Source organism: Trichosurus vulpecula, chromosome 8 (genome assembly GCF_011100635.1).
Source record: "Trichosurus vulpecula isolate mTriVul1 chromosome 8, mTriVul1.pri, whole genome shotgun sequence".
Classification (NCBI taxonomy): domain Eukaryota; kingdom Metazoa; phylum Chordata; class Mammalia; order Diprotodontia; family Phalangeridae; genus Trichosurus; species Trichosurus vulpecula.
This window is the reverse complement of record NC_050580.1, coordinates 5,684,207-5,706,837: the sequence shown is the minus strand read 5'-3', so window position 1 is coordinate 5,706,837 and position 22,631 is coordinate 5,684,207. Positions and strand designations below refer to the sequence as shown.

At 47.1% G+C, this 22,631-nt stretch overlaps 1 protein-coding gene across 2 annotated transcripts in view; it reads left to right on the top strand.

The window, feature by feature from the left end:
• Positions 1–22,631, top strand: part of MGMT (O-6-methylguanine-DNA methyltransferase) — a 316,266-nt gene that overhangs the window by 261,382 nt on the left and 32,253 nt on the right. The window lies entirely within an intron of this gene.

Here is a 22,631-nt window from a genome sequence, read left to right as displayed (position 1 = left end):
AGATCCTTGGGTGTGCCTCCATAGGAGTTTTGCCAGATTGAACTACAAAAGGGTGGCTGTTCCTTTAAGAACTTTGTGTTTGAAAAAGGAAGGACTGAGAAATTGTTAGTTTCTGTATTCCAGAGTTTTTAAATAAAAATTGCAGGATTCTAGAATCTCAGGAGGAGAAAAGGATGGATCTTGGGTTTTGGTACCCCACCCCACTTCAGAAAGGGATCCCTTCTGGGCCCTCCTGGACAGGCGGTCACCTAACCCCGTCTTTCTGTCTCCTTGATTTTGAATGTCCAGATACTAGCAAGCATCATCAGCTACTAAAGATGTGGCATCTGTGATCTTCAGCATTGTTCTGGCTGACATCTTGGATCTATCTGATGGTGAGTGTTGTTGGAGAAATAGCACCTTAGCTTAAGCAGAAATCCACGCTTTTCACTCTCTGCTTCACATTGGAAATTGGGAGAGGGGCTGCAGTGGTGGCCATGAACTTGAAACGTGTCCGTGAATGTCCGTGAGCATCGGAGCTTCCCGCCAGTCGTTCTGTTGATGACCGAGAGCCCAGCCTGTGTCTTCTTGCCATCCCAGTGGTTTAAGCACGTGGGAGTGGTGTCTTCAGTTCCTGAGTGGAGAGTGGTGCTGGGATGTAAGATTTATGAATCTGGATCCCTCTGTGCGGGTTATGTTTAGCATGTCGCAATAGAAAAGTCAAATATTGACATGGAGTGGGTGGGGGGGAATCACCAGCTTGGGTTCATAGAGTCACATGACCATCGATTGTATTGTACATGCATCCATTAAAAAGTGGGATCTCAGACTACTTAGAGGAACAACAGAGGGCCTTCCCTTCTCTGCTGTTTGCCTGCTCCATTGTCTGTCTCTGCTCTGTGTCTGAACACCTCCTAAGAAACTCCACTAAATAGGGCATTTGAGTGATGGAGAAGATGCATTTGCCTAAAGACTTCCCTCAATTAGTTACATTGAAGCCCTGAGTTAGGCTTTTGCCTCCATGTGTGTCAATGCAAATATTGATGATGTTTTGGGAAGAATTTTCTCTGAAGAGTCCAGCATCTCAGCATCGATATATATGGTGCATCTGTTTCTATGGTAACGGCCATTTCTTTTACCGGATGCTCGTTAATTGTTGCACAAACCACATCTGACAGGTGATTGTGTAAAGTCAGAGGGCCCTTACCTGGGCTTTTATGCATGCGTGTGTGGGTATGTGGGTGTGTGTATTAAGTTGCATAAAAAGGAAGACTATGTTTTCCTCCACCTGGGGCTGCTGTGTGCCACCCCCCCCCCAACACCATTCTCTTTCCAGGTTTTTCCTAGGACTGTTCTGTAAAAACCAGAGGATAAGCTGGGGACGAACAAGGGGTTACTCTCCACTCTACTGCGAAAATGTGAAGATGTGCATCCATCCCTTTGTCCCTCCCTCCTTCTTTTCTGAATAAAATATGCAAGAAGCCACCTAAATGGCGCTCTCCTTTTTTTCATGAATTGGGTCTTTGATGTTCAAGAAGAGCCCATATTAAAAGCCACCCCTAGAAGGCTGGAGAAATGGCTCCTATTTGTGACAAATGGAAAACTGCACAAATCTCGCTGAATGTGAGGGTGTCATTAGTTTGGGAATCGCATCCTTGAAAATAACTGTAGAGGAGCCAAATCGGTTTAAAAGAAGATAACAAAATGGTTTAAGCTACTTAGGTTGAATGCCAATTATATTTTAATATTCAGCTGAGCATATTTTTCCACAGAAAAAAGGCCGCGTCGACGCATGCATAACTCATTGGCGGCGTCGACCAGCTGTGCCACTCTCTACTCCGAATCACTTTGTGCATTTTAGTAGCATGGTAATTTAGGGGAGAAATACCTGAGTGATGGCATTTTCAATGAGCAGGTAATCTACAGAGAATTTTTATATGGTTATGAGTTCTGTGCTCCAGCCTGGCAACACAAAAATATATCAAGACCAATTACGGGATCGACTTTCAGTGTGATACCCTTGCCACGCAAGTGCATGTATTTCTGCCCCAGGCATTTCAAATTGCATCTAATTTGAAATCTTTGGGGTTTTAATTAAATTTCAGAATATATGGAATTCTTCATTAGTACCTGCTCTGAATAGCAGATTATACTTTTCTCCGTCTCTCGTTAAAGAAGTCGGCTGTAGTAAATAGCCTGTTCAGCAACTGATCATTTGTGGTGCCTGGATATTGGGAACAGAAATCGCGGAACGCAAAATAATATCCAAAAGATTATTAGTCCGGCGAGGGCTTCTTCATTTGTATTTTAATGGAATTCTACATTTCTCTTAATGATTTGCAAATTGTCCTCTGATTATAAGATGCGTTAAGCTTTTCATTTTAATGGCAGAGACACAACCATTAGCAGAATTTTTTTTCCAGTCTTCTTTTTAGAACACTTCCCTGAAGCAGATAAATATTGAAACCATTAACACCTTTTGATGTGCTTTAGAGAGCTGAGCTCGGCCCAGTGCGGGAATGAATGGGGGTCTTGTGGATTTCTGCACCTCACAGTGAAGGAGAAGAAGAGCACCCTTCCTGCCTTCTCTGGGAAACAACAACCTGAAGTTCGTAGTTGCCTCGAATTATTTACTGATCTAGGTTGATTAGCTTTTAGGTAGTTAATATTCCTGTTTGTTAACTATTCACGATTATTAAACACGATGCGCTAGAATGCCGTTATTAATGACTCTGATTTAATCAACGTTCAGGCTTGTGGTGTGAGGGTGGTTCTGTGGAGGGATTGTGGGGGACAGCAGAGCATGAGTTTCTGCAGATCCTTAAGGCGTGTGCTCCTCTTTAAGTACAGCAGCCTCTTGTATAAAAGAGAAACACAACTGATCACTTGGCATCTCCACATACGTGTGCTGTTTGTTATTTGTTGGTCTTAGAGGCGATGGCGGCAAGATTCCTCCAAAATGAATTGCATTTACATGACCCTAGTGACAGTGGAATAGCTATTTTCCTGACGCAAGTGCTAAGTGGGGCCTGGGAGCTTTGGCTGTGACCTGGGAGAGAGGGGACAGAACCCGCAAGAAGCAACCACCTTGTTGGCATTCTGGACAGAAACCCAGGAGCTAAAAACCTGATGCCTTGGTTTGCCTGGCACGGTCACAGCCTCTGGAGGAGAGAGGGCGTTATTCCTCAGCCTGGGATTTCTGCCCCTTGCGCTCACTAGATCCTCTGCTTCTCAGGCCTCACGAAGAGTCCCGTGTAAGGGTCCTTGAAGCAGCGGCCTGGCACTAACTCAGGGCTTGGTTTGGGCTTCCCCCATCTGGGCGATGCTTTTTCTCACCAGAACACAGGACCCATTTCTCACTGTCTCTTTGTAACGGTGCCTTAGTATCTTTACTAACACTGTTACTACCGTGACACCTCTTTCCATCAGTGTTAGCCTCTTGGAATTAGAGGCACTCCTGCCACAGTACTTGGGAAGAATCGAAACAACGAGGTGGTGCTAAAAAATGCTCTGACCAGGGTGACGAGAGGCGGACAGAATCAGCCGATCAGCGTCTGGTGCCAGGCTCTGGAGATGCAAGGACAGAGGTAAAAGGAGGCCATCCCCAGGTCTCCTGCCACTAAAAGGCAGTGACATCAAGTACGTATAGATAGAGAATGAATACAAAATCAATGTGTTGATAAAAGTAATAATAACAAGGCAGCTAGGTGACCCAGTGGATAGAGTGTTGGTCAGTGAGACTTGAATTCAAATCCTACCCAAATTCAGATCAGATACTCAGTAGTCATGTGACCCCATTAAGTTGTTTCACCTCTGCCTGTCTCTCTTTCCTCATCTGTAATACGGGGATAGTGATGGCCCCTACCTCCCGGGATCGCTGTGAGCGAGGTGATATCTGTAAAGCGCTTTGCAAACCTCACAGGACTTAATCAGTGCTAGCTCTCATTAGTATTAGCTGGTAATAGTAACATGAAGCGGCAGGATGTGCAAAGCAGGTGCACCCCACGGACAGCTATGGAAGGCACCTGGTAGAAAGAATCATGTGGCCAAGGTCCTGAACCAAGAAGGCCCCACCCTCATGGTGCTTTATTCTAGTGGGGGCTCAGAGCTAAGGAAGTAGGAGAGAGCATTCACAGTGCAAGCATCCGCCAGGCATAGGGACAGGCAGGAAGTGGAGCGCTGTTTGGGAAACCCAAATGGAGAAGTTTGGCTCTAGTCCAGGATGCGTAAAGGCCAGTGGCCATGTCTTAGATGACAAGTACTAGGGAGCCAGTAAAGGGATGTGTTTTGTATCATTTTCTGTAGGGGAATGGCATGGCTATACACGGGCCTTCAAAAAAGGACTCTTGCAACTGTGTAGTGGGACCAGAAGTGAGTCAGGAGGATAATTAGGAAACAGTTTTTTATCCATAATGGAGTAAGTGGAGCCAGAGGGTGAATGAGAGATATGGAGGCAGAACCCACAAGACATGGCACCTGATTAAATGTGGGGGGTGAGGGAGAAGGTTGACTTGTAAGTGTGCCATCCGGTTACTGGCGGTGCCCTCAGCATAAATAAGGAAAATTGGGAGTGGGATGTGTTTAAGGGGGGAGTGGATGAGCTGTCTTTGTGGACCTGCCAGGGAACATCCAAGGGCAGGTAGTTGGTGATTTGGATCAAGACCTCAGGCAAAAGATTAGTGGTAGACATGGCAGCTTGGGAGTCCTCTGTCCGAGATGGTAATTAAACCCTTGGGAGCTGACGAGATCACCACTTAGAGAGACTGGGAAGGCAGGTCCTGGATGAACAGTGAGTAAGAAATACTTGCCTAAGATGTTCACCAGTAATGTGGAAGATGAGTCCCTCCTGACAGGGAATAGGTTCTCCAAATATTTCTGTTCACAGGTGAGATAGCACTACTGCATTTTACCCTAGAACACTGCAAAACCTCTTTGGTGAAATTCATAGTGTTACGGTAGAGATTGAACTAACAATCCACACGTGACAAAGAAAGTGGATGAAAATTCCGTTTTATGACACTGTATCATGCAGCTAGCCTGGCATCCTCTGACGTTAAGTCTATCGGTATGTTCATCTGAGATGAGAATTGCCTCTAGACAGTGAGCTGGGCCCACAATGATATAGAGGGAGGTGAGAGGGTTCGACAGCATTAGGGACACCATGCATTGCTTTCAGTGATCCCAGGCTGCTCATTTACCGCCGCTAAAACCTTTCTCCCACACCGATGTTACTCTGCTGATGCCCCATGGTATGATGGCCATGATCACAGCGCACCAGGATCTCAGAAGAATCAAAACCACAGGTAACCCAAAACACTCTCTGGGAGACTTGAGAATTGGACTCCATCTTATTAATGGTGATAACTTGCATCCCCTAAGTAGGAGAGAAGACAGTCAGGGCTGGTTCAAAGAGATGGCAATAAGTGTAGTTGAGAGAATGCTTCGTGGGGAGGCAGGAAGGCCTGGCAAGGAATCCTCCCTCATCAGTAAGTGGCATCCCTAATCACCTGCTCCAGGCCTGTGGTGCTGGGTGCTCACTGAGTGACCACGGACAGGTGGCCTGCCCTTCCGTGCCTCGTACCTGTATTACACAGGGCTGTTACTGTGAGAGTCACTGAGATCCTAGTTACAGGGCTTTCAGTCTGCCGGCTCTCGATGTTAGCACCTTAACAGAGTGTTCCTGCCTGTATGTCCAATGATCGGCTTGAATAATTGTGCCTGCAGATAAAATCTCTGCTTTTTGTAACTCAGTAACGCTATTGCAGAGTATGTAAGTTCTCGCTTTGTAGGCTGACCGATCCGACTTGGGGATAACTCCCGTAGCAGACAAGGCAATGCAGAAGACACGTGTCTCACCCTGTTCCCAAAAGCTACCTGTGTTCATCTCAATCGATATTCTAACATGCTAGGCAGAATATCAATATTTGGAGAGCTTTTCATCCCATGTAATTTGGAGAATGAGTGTCACTTGTAGAAGCGATATTTGGGGAGCCGCAGAAATTCCAAATACACATAATCCACCATTGAAAGACAAGGTGGCATGAGAAATCAAAGCAGGGCAAAGAGTAAAATGGACAATCCAACATCAGTTAAAAGCCAGACTGGAGAGGCTCAAGGAGAGAAAAACAAAAAAAAAAACCCTTGAAGAGAGTGGGAACTGCCCTCCTTCCCACCCCCACTCAGCATTAGATCAGAGTTTCATCTGTACTGTTGGGCTTCTTGTCACCAGGTGGACCAGATGTCTTTCACTTTCTCTCTTGCCTCTGATACCTTTGGTTCTTGAGTCTCTCGGGAGTAAAACTTTTCAAATTATATCGAATTGCTTACTTTGTGGATTGCCCTGCTCTGACTCCGCATTACCTTAACCTTCAGCCTCCACCTTCAGTTACCTGTTAAGGATTTCCCAAGTTTCTAGTATACATTTGTTTTCAAGATTGCATTCTACGTGCAGCCTTGATTTGGCATCCAAGCTTCCTGCTGCTTATAGTAACTCCATGTAATGAATAATGAGGTCAGTTTATTGGCAGGTTGAGTTAAGTGCCTGTATAGCGTGTGGCTAGCTTTTCATTTAAAATGCCCACCTCTGAAACCTTTGCTGAGCCGTCATCTCGCCTCCCTGCCCCCATTGTGGTGTTTGCAGAATGACTTAGCAATCTTCTTCCATTTTAATGAATAAGTATCCAGCCTTGCCTCAGGGTGGTCAGCCCCATGTTTGACATTGTGTGAATTTTTGTTGGGACTCTGTCCAAATGTGTTATGGTCCATTTTACAGTTCCAAATTGTGAGTACCTAGGGGATAATTGCTTTCAACATGTTCTTCCCATGGTGCTTTGATTTGAGGATGCCAGTAAGTGCCTTGCCATGCCAACCACATCTCTCTCCTTGATAGTGGAATGTCAGCATGGCTTGCCTAGAGGAAGCCAAGGCGTGTTTTGGTATCACCTTTGTCCGTTGGTTCAGTTTTACCTCCAGATTCAAGCTCAAGTCCTTTGGTTTCTAGCTTTTCTTGGTGTATGTTAATAACTTTGTAGTCATGGAGTCTTAATGACATGTAGGTGTCATTAGAGAAAGATTCCATGAGGTAGAGAACCTGCTTAATGTGGTTGGTTTTGTTGGGGTTTCTGGTGGGATCATGTAGTTCGATGTTATTTATGGACATCAGATGGTTGTTAGTTATCTGCTTTGTATGTAAACACTGTGTGAATAAGCCATGAGTACAGAACGGAGTCAGATTTGACGGTGATCAACAAAAGCTAACTAGGTGGCACTATAGTGGATAGAGTTCTGGGTCTGGAGTAAGAAGAACTCATCTTCCTGAATTCAAATCTGGCCTCAGACCCTTAGTGGCTGTGTGACCCTGGGCAAGTCACTTCACCCTGTTTGCCTCAGTTTCTTCATCTGTAAAATGAGCTGGAGAAGAAAATGGCAAACCAGTCCAATGTCTTTGCCAAGAAAACCCCAAATGGGACCATGAAGAGTCAGACGTGACTGAAACAACTGACCAACAGAAACAACCAAAAAAAAATATTACAGTGCTTTCAGTCGGCTTGTTCAGTAATGACTTGGTCTTTAAAACCCTGAGACTTTTTGTTACAATTTTTTGCTTCCCAACCAATAAATTGTTTTCTTATATTTATTTTTCTATCTGTAGTATAAGAAGGAATGCTTTATTTAAAGTACATAATTTCTCAATTGGCCTAGATTTGGAGTAGTCACTGGCGTTCTCATCTTTGGGTGATAGATGAGTGATGCCTGCTGTTAAGAAAGGTTTGTGGTGGTGGTGGTGGTGGTTGTTGCTGGAGTACTATAAGCATTAGAGCCATCCAGGTACAGTGGGGGAAGGTCTGGCCTCAAAGACAGAAAGACCGGGTTTCAGGTCCTGCTTTGTAAATGTTCTGGCCTCGGCACCTTGGGTAAGTCATTTGCATTAGTACCTCCAGCAGCTTTCTCAGACTGTAGGTGGCAGAGCAAGACCTGGTCTTCTTGGCAGAGGACTTTGCTCATGGTATTGTCACAGGTCCACTTCTACCCCTCCTCTTCCTCAAGGAAAAAGACATGGAGAGAGAAGCTCTGTGTGTGGTGCACAGTGGTTGGAAAGCTGGCCATGGGCTCAGGAAGACCTCAGTTCAGATCCTGCCTCTGACACCTACTGGCTGAGTAATTCCACATGACTCACCTGACCTCTCAGTGGCTGTAGATGGCTCTCTGAAATGACATGGTATGGATGAGTTGCCAGTCTGTGTTGGTAGAGGGAATTTCTGCCCTGGGAGTTCCTCACACTAATGATCTCACCGGTATAAAGGGGGAAAAGCATTTAAAATAGATGTCAAAGAACAGAAAGGAGAGACATTTTGAGATGTTGCATTGTGACTGAAAAATCTGAATGATCCTGTTTACTTCAAGATAGATTATTAAAGTGGCAAAAAAGAGAGCACTCCACAGGCCCATCCTTCAGCAGGTTCTCCATTAAAGCAATAGTGCTCTGTGGGCATTGCCTGACAAAGCTCAGGGTTACAGCCATCAGACAGTTGTGTGTCAGCGAGGCTTCATTAGGGCTCTGGAGCGCTAGGTGCTGGAGAAGGGCCTGGGTGAATACATGTATTCACTGCCTTCCATGCAGGGGCTCACGCATGTTGGCAAATGGGAGTTTACGTCTGGGTCAAACTAATATTGTGAGGTTTTTTCCTAGAAAGTTCCTTGCGTGAGTTGTAGGGAAAGTTCCAGGACAAGAGATGAATATGGCCCCAGACCCAAGGCTGGCAACAGCAGTCATAATGCCTGGTCTGTGTATTTATTGTGTATTGAGCTTTACGGAACACTTGACGTTGGTTGTCTCCTTGAATCTGCGCAACCCTCTGGTGTGGATTCTTTTATCTTCCCCATCTTACAGATGATAAACTGAGGGCTGAGATGGCGAGTCTGGCACGCTCCCTCTCGGCCCTGCGCTCCCCCCCACTTCTGCGTCGGCCTCGTTCGGTCCCTTTCAGTGGTGCCTACTGCCACCCCAGACACCAGCAAGGTCCTGCCCGTGCTGGCTCCCCTGAGCGGGCAGAGGCTGGGTCAGAGTTGGTCTTGGTGGCTCCTGTTTGGCTGCAAGGAAGATGTTTGGAGAAGTGTCTCTGGCCCTGGCTCTGCTTGTTCCACCGTCAGCCTCACAAAGCGCCCCCCTTCCCCCCGGCCCTGCCGAGTTCTCACCTGAGCCTTCAGCTGCTTCTCTGGGTGACTGGGCCTCCATTCGCAGACAGCCAGTTCTGCTCCTCTGGGGGACTTTCTCCACCGAGAGCCAAGAGAGGATCTGCAGTCAAACCAAGGCTTTCTGTGTGGCCAGCTAAACCGATGTCACAGTCTCTGGCCGGGCAACCCTCCTTGGTGTAAAACCTGCAGGGAGGGCCACGTTGGCTTCACTAAAGGAATGCTCCACGGCCTGATGTTGTCAGGCCTGGAAGCTAAAAGCCGGTTCCTGCACCTGGAGTCCCGTCGTCAGCCACTTTGCTGTCACTGAGACCTTCCCACCTCCCCCTGGCCTGGAGGCCCCTTTGCATGTGTGGCCACGCCACGGATAGAGCAGAGGGTTGCCCCTGTTTCACAGACTGGCTCTGAGATGGCAGATTTGTATAATGCCAATACAGGAGTCTGGGGTGACTTCAGCAGTCATCTCTGAGCAAGCCCAAGCTCTGCAGCTCTCCCAAGTGGAAGGAGGGCAGGGCATGATTTCCATTTACATCTGTATACACCAGCCCGGCTCCTCTTGGCGCCACTGAGAGCAGGGCTGTGGAACAGGGTCAAAGCCCACTGTGTATGTGTCCCCTGTAGAGGGACCGTGGAGGGTGGCAGCTTGGCAACCTCGGATTGTGAAATCGTGGGCATCGTCGTTGCTTTTCTTTGTGTCCTCAGTGCTTGACACAGTCCTTGTTGACTGAACGTGATGTTGTAGCTCTAGTGAGAATCCTCCAACTGCTCAGGGTCCAAGGCGCTTGTGACAAGATCAGCTTTGGAGTTTCTCTGACTTTTCCCTGCTCCATTCACTCATCTTTCTCTCTCTCTGTCTCCATCTCTCTGTCTCGCCCTCTCCCCTTTCCCTCTCTCTCTCCCTCTCTCTCCCCCCTCCTCTGTCTCTCTCTCTCTCTCTCTCTCTCTCTCTCTCTCTCTCTCTGTCTCTCTCTCTCTCTCTCTCTCTCTCCCCCCCCCCCCCTCTCTTCCCCTCTCTCCCCTTCCCTCTCTCTCTCTCCATCTCTCTCACATTCTCCCCTTCCGCCCTCTCTCTCTCTCTCCCTCTCTCTCTCTCTGTCTCTCTCTCTCTGTCTCTCTCTCTCTCTCTCTCTCTCCCTCTCCCCAGCATGTTTCTACCATTTTACACTCCCATGTCATCTCAAGCCACACTTGGGTTTTAGAAAACTTTCACTGGAGGCTGGTAATGGGTGAGGGAGTTGGGGGGAGGGCAAGAATCAGGCTACTACTCTGTGTGGCCACTTTGAAGTCTGTTCAGCACAATTCCACCCAGTAAGCATTAATAAGTGACTGCTGTGTGCGGTCATTGTGCCAGGCACTGGATATACAAGACAAAGTCTATGCACAGTGAATGCCAAGTGATTTCGGAGAGAAGCATGAGATGAGCCTGAGGAGGGCCTTTGAATGAGAATGTCAGTGAGAACTTGGCAGGGCAGCTCTGGGGGGAGGCAAACCATGGGTGCCCAGGACAGAGCCAGAGGATCTCACTTATAGCCAGGTGGTGAGCCGGAAGAAATGTGAAGGAGCACGCTGAGAGTGCCCACTGTTTGTCTTCCTGCCACAGCTGGGGAATTGTGGGCTGGTCCCCCTCCTGTGAGTGCAGGTGAGGGCACCGGAGAGACACTCACTCTCTGGGTGATCAGGAAATGTGGGGCCTTCTTTGAAAAACCAAATGCAGAGCCTTGAGGTAGAAAGCATGAAGAAAACGTGCATCAGGGACTAAAGGGACTCATGGCTTGCATGGAGAGGACAGGAGCACACTGGGGCACAAGGCAGAGTGGAAGAAAAATCAATTCCAGCTGTAGAAGCATACGGCTTAATCACTGCCAGTCCCGCCTGGACCACCTTTCCACCACTAAATGGCTTCTGGGCATGCTTCCTGCTTCAGACTTATGATCCTAGGCATGTGATAAAGAGGAAAAAGAGAAGGGCCACCGCTGACATGGGACTGAATGACAAACACGAAGCTTTTCCCAAAGAAGGGGCCACAAGACCTCTGAGAAGAAAGGCGCTGCTCATTGTTGTGTCATGATGCCCCTGTGGTGGCAGTGGGCATTGGTCACTCCTTCCTTTCCCCTGAAGGGAACTGAGGCAGAGATTGCTCAACCTTGCACAATCTAGAGCTCCATGGCCCATATCCAAGATGGGAAGGAGCCCCTCCCAGGTCATAACAAATGGAGGACTACAGGCCCTTCCTAGGCTTCAGCTGAGATGCAGGGTAGAACCCAAACTCCTGGAGGGCAGGAACTGACTCTGTTTTTGTTTGTCTTTGTATCTCAAATGCTTAGCATAGTGCCTGGCACATAGTTGGTACTTAACAAATGTTTGTTGACTGACTACCAGGCATCTGGAAAGCATGCCCAAAGAATTATTAAAGTGCCTGTACCCTTTGACCCAGAAATACCACTACTAGGTCTGTTTTGCAAGTAAAAAGGAAAAGGGCCTATATGTTCAAAACTATTTTTAGCAGCTCTTTGTGGTGGCAAAGAATTGGAAATTACGGGGATGCCCGTTGATTGTGGAATGGCTGAACGAGTTGTGGCATATGATTGTGATGGAATGTGCTATGAGAAGTGATGAGCTCGATGATCTTAGAAAAGCATGAATAGACTTGCATGAACTAATGAAGAATGAAATGAGCAGAACCAAGAAAACAGTGTATACAGTGACAGCCATATTGTTTTAAGAATAACTGAATGGGGATGAAGGAGGGAAGAAAACAGAGAAAAGTCTCCTGATAACTTTATTATATATTTTAAAAGAATAGCAAGTTGTACATAATGGATTTGTGGTTTTATGTGCAATTATTATTTTCCATTCTACTATGTTATGGAAATGCTTGTTTTATTTCTTTTTTTTTTTTTGCATTTTGTAGGTACTTTATTTTTTTTTCCTATTTCTTTATTTTTTTCACTTTTTTTTTTAATTTTAGTTTACAACACTCGGTTCTACATAATTTTGAGTTCCAGATTTTCTTCCCTCCCTCCCCAAGACGGCATGTAATCTGATATATCTTGTACATATAACTTCGCATTGAACTAATTTACACACTAGTCAAGTTGTGGAGAAGAATTATGACCAATGGAATGAATCATAAGAAAGAAGAAACAGAACCAAAAAAAACAACCCAAAAACAAAAGAGAAAAAAAGGTGGAAAACAAAGGCGAGCATAATGTGTGCCTCAATCTGCATTCATACTTCATAGTTCTTTCTCTGGATGTAGATAGTATTCTCCATCATGAGTCCTTTAGAGTTGTCTTTGCACATTGTGTTGCTGAGAAGATCAAAGTCTGTCAAGGTTAGTCATCACAGAATCCAAGTATCTGTGGTTGTGTAATGTTCTGCTGGCTCTGCTCCGCTCACTCAGCATTATGTCGTGTAGGTTTTTACAGGTTGTTATGAAGTTCATATCATCCCCATTTCTTATAGCACAATAGTATTCCATCACCTTCATATACCACAGCTTGTTCAGCCATTCCCCAATTGATGGGCATCCCCTTGATTTCCAATTCTTAGCTACTACAAAAAGAGCCGCTATAAATATTTTTGTACATATGGGTCCTTTTCCCACTTGTGTGATCTCTTTGAGATACAACCCTAGAAGTGGTTTTTTTTTTTAAGTTCAGAATAAAAAAAAATTTAAAAAACCAGGACATCTTGGCCTTAATGTTATTAGTAATAAATAAACAAACATCTCCTCAGGATTGCCAAAGTGTTTTCCATGTGTCATTATATCATTCTCCTGTTGACGGATCATCACCTTAGAGAGGCAACCAGCATGACATAATGGAAGCCAGGAATGCCTTGAGCCAAGCCCCTCTGACCTAAGCTGCCTGTGGGACCCCAAGTTAGACATTTAGCTTCTCTGGGCCCCAGCCTCTTTCTGAGATGTAGGTGCTTCTCTGCAGTTGACAGAGAGAACTTCCTCAGGGGGAATTCTCCACCCCAGTGAAATCCTAGGTCCACTCCCTCCCTGGCCCTCTCTTGGAAGCACAAGGAGGCTCTTCATCGAGTCTGCTGCCTGAAGGCAGGATTTTCTTAAAGGAAACCTGGATGTGGAGAATGGACAGCTGGTGAAGACCGTGGCCTCTGCACTTGGGGCATAGATTAAGGCAGAGTATCTTCGTCAGGGACTGATGATGCTGAATAATGGCTGATGTGCTTAGTCTTGGAAACCTAATCCAAAAAGTGTTAAATTGGAAAAGAGAAGTGGAGGAAGAACCTCTCTGCGCCTGTCCCTCAGGCTACATCATCACCACTACCACTATCATCGTCTATACGCAATTATTACTGCCATTCAGAGTGGTTTCCAGATTTAGGAAAAAGAATCATAATGGAGATAGCATGTCATTTCATGGGAGCCACGATAAATCCCGGACCTCTGATGTCAGTACATGGCTGTACAAAGTGTGGGTAACAAACAAAATGAACAGAGATCATTGAGGGGGGGGCGTGGTATGGGACTCTTGGCTAGAATATGGTTTTGGAAAGATAGACTTTTTCAAAAGAAACCAGATAGAGAAAAGTTGGAGTAATCTTCTCTTTTTAAGAGGATAAGCTCATCCAAGGAAGTTCAGGGACCAGGAAGGGGAAGGAGCCATTGTGGAGATCACTGGAGGACATTTTGTCACGGGAAGAGACTGTTGATCTCCTGAATAGAAAAAGGAAGTAGGTGAAATATTTGCAGTGCAGATCACAAGCCTGGCATGGAGGCATGATGTAATTGGGAACTCGGATAGTCTAGGGGGAAAAAGTTTTGGACCTCTCTCTGTCAAAGTTAGATCAGCTAATAAATTCTTGATTTGCCTAAATGATAATTTCATCCTTCAAAAGGTAGAAGATCCAACCAGGGATACTGCTGTCCTGGACCTAATTCTGTTCAAAAAGGAAGTGATAAATGAAATAGATCAAGTGTGGATTTGATTGAATTCCATCTTCGAGTTTGTTATAGGGAAAGAGAAGAAAGGCTGGCATAATCAATGGGCTCCAAAGTTGGGGGGAGGGGAGGATCCTTCACCGGCTTCAGAGAAAGTGCACCATGAACTAAAATTCTTTTTAGAAAGTGAAGACTTCCCTCAAGGCTTGAGTTCTGAAGACACAATTAGGAGCAATCCTGATGAGAAAGAAATGAGGGAGCTGTCTAAAGAGACAGATGCACAGGGAGAACATCAGCCGGCGGAGGTTTATGTAAGCAGTGTCCATGTAATAAGTGAAGGCCAGATAAAAGAGCCACAAAAATCTGGCCACGGTCTTGTCAGCTCGGCGTTGGGATCACCAGACTTCGCAATGAGCCGAGGTTGGCAAAGAATGCCAAGGATGACAAAACGGGATCGTCTAAAGTTCTTTTGGCAGAAAAAGGAAGATTGATTCGGCCACTGAAGTTCAAAACCTGAGTCGCCTGCCACTCCTCACCCATCCTGATCCCCTTCTTGCCCTGGTAGTTGTCACGCCTCCACACTGTGTCTCCTTGGTGATGTCACACCCCCCTCCTTCACGTCCTCATCTCTCATCCAGACTCTTAATTATGGTCTCTTCCTTCTCCAGTCCACCATCCACACAGAGGCCAAAGTAATCTTCCTAAAGCATACATCAGATCATTTCACTCCTCTTCAAGAACCTTTGATGGCTCCCTCATGCCTCCAAGTAAACCTTTCAAGCCCTTCACAGTTTGGCCACAGTCCGCCTTTACTGACTTTTTTCACCCAACTCCCCTTCACATACACACTGTCTCACCAGTTTTTCTTCTCAGTGTTCCCCAGACTCAAGATTCCTTCTCCTATCATGTACCCCCCATGCTAGAAGTGCATTCCTACCTCACCTCGAGCCACCTCCTACAGGAAGCCCCGACCAGTTGATACTGTGTTGTACGTCCTCACATTATCTTTTATTTCCCTATCTACATGAATGTTGTCTTTGCCCAGTAGAGTGTAAGCTCCAAGTTGGCAGAAGTTCCTCAACTTTGTCCTCAACCCCTAGTCTTTTGTATACATCAGGCACTTATTAAGTGCATGTTGAGAGTAATGGCATGGTCAAAGAATGGGATGTCTTGTGCTTGATAGAAGTAGGATGAACAACAGAGAAGGCAGAACTACTCAACTCTTACTTTTCTCTGCCCAAAAATGTGACCTTTGTACAGAAGTGGACACTGCCAGACTGACTTGTCAAGGTGATGGTAAGAGAATACACTGGTGTCCTGGGTGGGTACAAATCACCGGCTCCACGGGTGTGGAAGAGCCGCAGATGGGATTGCTGAGTGGCATCTTGGGTCTTTAAAAGATCACAGAGGAGAGGGACTGCAGGCCCAGGGCAGCAGGAGCAGAAGGAGGAAGAGAAGGGGCTGACAAGCCACAGGCCACTGAGCTTGGCTTCAGTTTTAGCAGAAAGCACAGAACAACATCTTATCCAAGGAGTGCCTTGTGACTGGCTGGAGAAGAAAGGGGTGATCATGGTGGGCCGGCGCAGCTCCACCAGCACAGATGGTGTCAGAATGACCTCGGTCCTTTTTCCTTAAGTGCCTGCTATGCACCAGAAGCTTAGCAGGAATGGAGAAGATGTCCCATAGTTTGCCTACATTTCGGCAGAAGCCTCTTCTAAAATGTCTCATGGAAAGAGTGCTGGGCCTGGCATCAGGAGAGGCACTGGTCTGAGTGCGTCCACAGACTCTTGGTCGTTGAGTGCCACACTCCTACACTCGGATCTCCCCTCCAGAGTCTAAGGATGTCATGGTTAGATGGCAGTTTGTCTGGAAAAGCAGACAGACAAAAGAAAGCCGAGGTCTGAGTGGACCACGAGCTCACCGTGCATCCCCAGGGTTTGGTGACCACTGAACCGCTGACTGCCTCGGCTGTGGGATGTCTTCTCCCTCGTGCCACATCTGGCGTACTCGGCTCAGTGCCTTCCTTGCCGCCTTCTGTTCCTTCTCGGTCCAGGCCCTCGCCTCCTCTCCTGTGACTCCTCAGCCCTGTGCTCTACAGGCCCATCCCCATTCTGTCCCTAGTGCCAGTCGCATATCACAGTTTGCCAGGTAGACGCTGAACTGCGGGACCGGTGAGCACCTCACATTCAGCATGTTCAAAACAGAACTCTCTCTCTTCCCCAAACATCTGTGTTTCTGTTGAGGACCCTTCATTTCCCAGGCTCCAGATTCATGACCTCAGCATGCCCCCAGCTCCTCACTCACTCACCCCAAATGTCTGATTTGTGGCCAAATCTGACCATATTTACCTCCCCAGCATGGCTCACACTCCCATCTCCGCATATAGGACCACAACCTCTCAGCATCTCTGGTCTGGATAATGGCGACAGCCTCCAGAGGGGTCCCTTCACCCCTCGCCTCGTGCCTCTCTCCACAGTGGCTGATCATTTCTCTATCAAATAGACACTCCCACCCAGCCTGTCCCCAACACCTTCCCGGCTTTACTGCCTGTTGTCCCCTTCTCTCTCTCTCTCTCTCTCTCTCTCTCTGTCTCACACACACACACACACACACACACACGCTCACAGCATATGTGTACACGTGGTCTCCCTTTGCTGGATTGTACAGGGCTCCCCACGGGGAGGGACTTGCTCGCCAACAGGACCTAACACAGATTGCCTTATTGGTTAATTAATTGATTGCTTGGCCACCCCAGGTTCCCTCCCATGTTCGCATCACTTCAGAAGAGGCTGACAACTGCACTTGAAGTCAGGTACCCTGGTTTCAGAGTCCATCTTGGCAGCTAGGTGCAGCTGTGGGTAAAGTGCCAGGCCTGCAGTCAGGGAGAGCCAAGTTCCAATCCAGCTTCAGAGTCTTGCTAGCTGTGTGACCCTGGGCACTTAACTTGTTTGCTTCAGTTTCCTTATCTGCAAAATGGGGGTACCCTGCCTTCCAGGGCTGTCATGATGATCAAATGAGTCAATATTCATGAAGCACTTAGCACAGCGAGCGCCTGGAACATGGTGAGTGCTGCATAGCTGTCATTCGTGGTTATTACTGCTTTCTAGCCGTATGATGCTGGACAAGTCATTTAACCCCCGGAGGCTCTGTTGCCTAATCTGTTGGCTTCTTCGTGTACATATTTTCTGCCCCAGAAGGAAGTGTAAACTTCAGGGCAGGGTCTGTCTTTTGTCTCTGTCCCCCCAGTGTCTAGCACAGGCCTGGCACATGCTAGGTGATTAATAAATGTGGTGGATTTGTTTCTTAATTCCAAGAATAAAAAGGCTAAGGCCGCTTGCCCTGTCCTCTCCCCACAGAGCTGTTTGGCAAAAGCGCCTTCACAAAAGGTACCTCAGTGACCATTGAGTGAGCAGAGCCCACAGGCGTGGAGTTGACCCTTTGTTGGAGTGGCCATTGGCAGCAATGGGGAAAGCGCAGCTCATAAAATCTGGGCATGTGGGTGGGGTGCCAGCCAAAGAGAGAGCTGGGTGTTCTCTGCCCTGTGTCTGTCTGCCGGCCAGGTGAAGAGGAAGAGCCACGCTCCATAACATGTTTGCTAAGGGAACTGACCTAGTTCCCATCAGCATCTCAAAGCCATTCCCAGTGTTGTTTGTGGCTCCCTACGAGACTAAAACAAACAAAATGTGACCCCTTGGGAAGTTCAGGTAAATCAAGACCCAGCTTAGTGTGTAAGGACCAAAGACAAATCAGTAGGGGCTTTTGTGAGTGAGATTACTCATATGCAGAAAAACCTGGGAGCCTGGGGCCTGAATCTCAGAGCAGCTGGGGCATTTCTTCCCTCTCCACTTGGGCCTTAGCAGGCCTTTTCCCTATTAACTCAACGCCTTTCCTGCAGGTCACACACACACCACAGCCAGCAGGAGGATGTCCTCTGGGTGTCATGGGGAGGAATAGACTCATCCTGCCACACTGTGGACCCATCCCCCTTTGGGACTAGACACACAGAAGGCCAGCTGGGGTTCAAGGTACACTCTGGTCCTTTGACAGGGTGAAGCTAACTCCCTTACATGGGGACTGAACCCCTAACATTGGCCTCCTTAGCACCATGTTCTAACCGGCGAAGGTCGCCAGCCAGCCAAGATCACGTAAATCCTTCTAAGCCACATGCCACCTACTGTGGCCATACGTCAAGCCTGATGCTCCAAACAGTTGCCTCCTGGAAAACCTCATGCAGGCATTTCTTTTGTTTGAAACTCATGGAGACCCCCTAAGCCACCAGGACTGAATGAGCCCCTTGTCCCTGGGTTGAATTCTGAACTCTTCGTGCATTCTGAGTCTTACCAAGTGGTGCCAGTGTTTCAGTATTAAACATTATAGCAAAGTGGCATTCTCCTTACTTCGGCCTTGTGTCCTGGGCATGACCAAGGCCTCAGAGTGAACATTTGAAAAAAAAAGGAGAAAGAGATTTGTATGTCTTTACCCTAATGAACTTTGGCAATAGGACATAGCTGCCTTGCAGATGGTTGCATTCTGGCCACACCAGGGGAGATTCCCCCCAAGCAGGTGAAGAGAATCAGGGGCTCCCTTGTGAGCTTTGTGTCAGGTGGCCCTGTTGGGGTGACGTCCTCCCAGCACTCTGAGGTTCAGGTGCCTCAGGGTCCACGGTCTCGGGTCTTTCCACCGGTCCTCGGTCCCCAGGTGTCCTGCTCTCATCACATTCTGCTCGTTCAGGACACCTGCACCGTACCTGCTGCGCCTCCATCCTCTTCATTTGAATAGGTGAGCAGCCAAAGTCAGCTGCACAATTTGAGCTAGATTCCATCACTCAAATTTCAGTCACAACTTCTTTTGAATTCCTCGGCTGCCCCGAGGCAAAGGCTCAATGTTGATACTGAGATTAATCCCCAAAGAGCCCCTTATTTCTCAGCAGAGAAATTAAAGCTTGCCAGTTTCCTTTTCACCTGTCCTTCTGACAGCTCTGTCAGTAATGAAATGCCTTCTCCGTGGTATAATCCCCGTCCTATGGTAAAGAATAATTTATTAAGAAATTAAGGGGCTTAGCTCCTCTCTGTCGGGTTGGTCTTCAAAAGTTAGCTGATCGCAGAGAGAGTATGATTATCAATGAAAAATTATTTAACAGGACCTTGGGGCTTTTTGAGACAAAGCCTAATAAGTCACATGGGTAGATATCAATCAAATTCATCCCCTTTAGATTTTGTAAATATTCCCCCAAGTTAAGTCAAATTATGTTGATTATGTGCATGTAGCCCTGGCAGTGCCTGGTGACTGTGGGCACAGGCCTCGTGGAGGGAGAAGCTTATTTTTAGAAGCCAAGATGCTGCGTGACACTTTTGCTGATAATACTGACACAGTTTCTCTTCCACTTCTCGAATCCTGGGAAGGCCAAGCAGCGTTCCCAGTGTGGTTTGTAATCGAATGCGGCAGTGTGCGGAGGCGGGTCCCAGGCCATAAGGATCTGTAGCTTGAGGTGGGAGTGCCCAGGATCCACTGGTGCCGGCGTCTGTGTTGTGCCTCTAACGTGGAGGAAGGAAAGGTGCGATGTGACATTGCCCTCTTGTCGTTTACTATTTGGGCATGATGCAGAGACATCATGTCTGGAAACGTTGCCTGGCATGCATTGATGAAGTTGTGTCATTTTAAATCCGATTTTCTACCTTTTTATTGTTTTGATAACAAGGTTATGCCCTGGAGGAGACACATGCTCCTGTGAGGCTGCAAATGTGTGAAACAGGTTTGTTCAATTCTTCCTGTTGAGTCGGCTGTTTCAGGAATGATATTAGCACATGTCTATTAAAGTTGGGAGGATTCCTAAGGAAAGAGAGACAGACAGACAGACAGACATGGAGGGAGAGGGGAGACAGAGAGGGAGGGGGAGATACAGGCAGACAGACAGAGAGGGAGGAAAAGAAAGACAGAGGGAGGGACAGAAAGAGAGTGAGGGGGAGATAGAAGGGGAGAGAGACAGAGTGGGGGAGATAGAGAGGGAGGGGGAGAAAGACAGGCAGACAGAGAGGGAGGGAGGGAGAGACAGAAAGAGAGGAGGGGGGGAGAGAGAGACAGACAGAAGGGGAGAGAGACAGACAAGGAGGGGGTGAGAGACAGACAGATAGAGGGGGAGAGAGGCTGCCAAACAGAGAACCATGTCAGGGCTCTTTGTTTTAGATGGGGTTTGTTTGTTTGTTTGTTCAGCTCTTGCAAAATGGAGCTAGAATGAACAGTTCTTCCCTTCTCATTTTCGATTATTCTTCCTCTTCACTCCAGGAAAGTGTTAGACATGGGAGGATGTTTTCCCTCATTTCTTACACAGTTCAGGAAGCTGTTAAAAACTGTTGAAAAGACCCAGTTATCCTGCTTGGAGCTGAATGACAATTATTTGACTGTTAACACATTTTAATAGATAATTTTTCACACCCATGTGGGGAGACTCAGAGTTGAATCATTTCTCGGCAGGCTTCCTTACATCTGGGGTTGAAGCTACCGTGTCATTTTTTGCTAAATAATCTTGATAAGCTCTAACGATTAGTGCCGTGAAAACAAATAAATATAAATGGCGCCACAGAGGGTCTTTTACCTTTCTCCGTGTGGCTGAACCTCACCTGGCAAGCTCCTCATTTCTCCCCACCTCAGTGAGACAAAGTGCTCATTTCGGAGGCCTAATAGTACAATACGAGGTCTGAGATTGTCAGAGCATTGATATTCATGAGAGAGAAATAATGCTCAGCCTGCAGCTCCTTCAGATGAAAAGGTAAGACATTAACCCTTTGCAGCAGCGACCCCGCTTGCTTTGGTTTCCTGGAGGTTGGTAATTTGGTGTCTTCTCTTTCCACATCAGCATGGGGCTGTCGGGAAGTTTGGCTCTGCCATGGTGACGCAGTGGCAGGGCCCGTGTCCTAATGAACTTGGCTTCCCCAGTTTCAGTTGTTTGAGGTGCCAAGATGACTGGGAACCCAGGCTGGACTATTAGGACTAAATCTGGGGATCATCTATGTGCCAGCAAACCTCAGTCAGAGACTCTACCTTCCAGAGACCCTCTCTGTCACCATGTCGCCGAGGGGAGGAAAGTTCCCTCTGTATTTGGGGAGGACTGCAGGTCACTTGGCTCCCAGGAGCAAACCAAGACCTGCATCGTCAGCAGCCAACATAGCATCCCCTGGGATTCAACGACAGGGTGGTGGGAGCAGCCTCCATCTTCCGGGCAAGGGCCTGGGGCATCTCGGTTCCTCCTTGCTGATTAATGGCTTTGTTATTCTGTCAAGGGTCCTTTTGGTTCTGTTCATCTCACTTTGTACACATTCGAATGATTCTTCCCAAGCTTCTCCAAAGCCATCCATGTTGTCATCTCTTATGGTTTAGTAATATTCTATTGTATTCATTTACCGTAATTTGTTTAGCAATGCCTCAGTGCCGCTCCAAAGAGCTATGAAGGCCCTCCTCCATCCTGATCCCCTCTCCAGCCTTATCACATTGTTTGTGCATGTCGTTAAGTGGCTGATTCACTGACTCTCTGATTACAAACATCAGGCAAGGCATAGAACAGGGTTAGGAATGCTGGGAAAAGCTGTCCGCCACGATGATGGAGCCGACTTAGCCCGGAGTCCAGACTGAAGAAGGATTCCCAAGGATGGATACGGGAATGCAGATCCAAGGAGCCTGCATTCATTCCATTGGTGGGAACTGCTCCCAGCTCCTGGCAATGCTGACACAAGAATCTCCGAACACAGAGCTATTTTTTGATAATGTCCTCAAAGTATATTACAAACGATTGAAACGTGGAAACGAAGGGAACCATCATTTTCCTGACTGATCAGTGGATGTCCAAGTTGCTTCCCCAAGAGATCCAGCTGCTTTGTGCTTCTCCCAACAATTCCAGAGTAAACTGCCGCATTCTCTGCCACTGTCTCCTGCCATCGAGTTTCATGGTTTCTATGCATTTGTTTATTTTGCCAGTTTGATGGCAGTTACAAAGTTTGGATTTGAATCTCTTTGGTTATTAGTGAAATGTGGAGAGTTTTCAAGTGCTTTGTGTTTCCTATTTGGGGGAGGGAGCAAGTGTTTATTAAGCATCTGTTATGTGCCAGGCACTGTGTGGGAATACCATTCATAATCTTGCCGAGTTCCCTAGGGCATTGAGAGAGGAGGGCCTGCCCTGGTCCCACAGCCAATGTGGCACCAAAGGAGGACTTGAATCCAGGTGGTACTGACTTTGAGACAAGCGCTTTGTGCCCTGTGGTCTCGCAATAAATAGCAACTCATTCAGAGTTTCAGACTTACTCTGTTTTTCTCTCATTCACCATAAACTGTTTGCCAATCGGTTGTTTTTCTTTAGACTATTGCCTCCATCTTTTAAAAATTAGTGTAATGAAGCATCTCCGTCTTGTCTCTAATCATTCCTTCTATCAGCTTAATAGAAAAGTCCAATATGGAAATGGTTTGCACGACGGCTCACGTATAACCTATATTGAATTGTTTGCCTTCTCAATGAGTGGGGCTGGGGAGGGAGGAAGGGAGAGAATTTGGAACTCAGCGT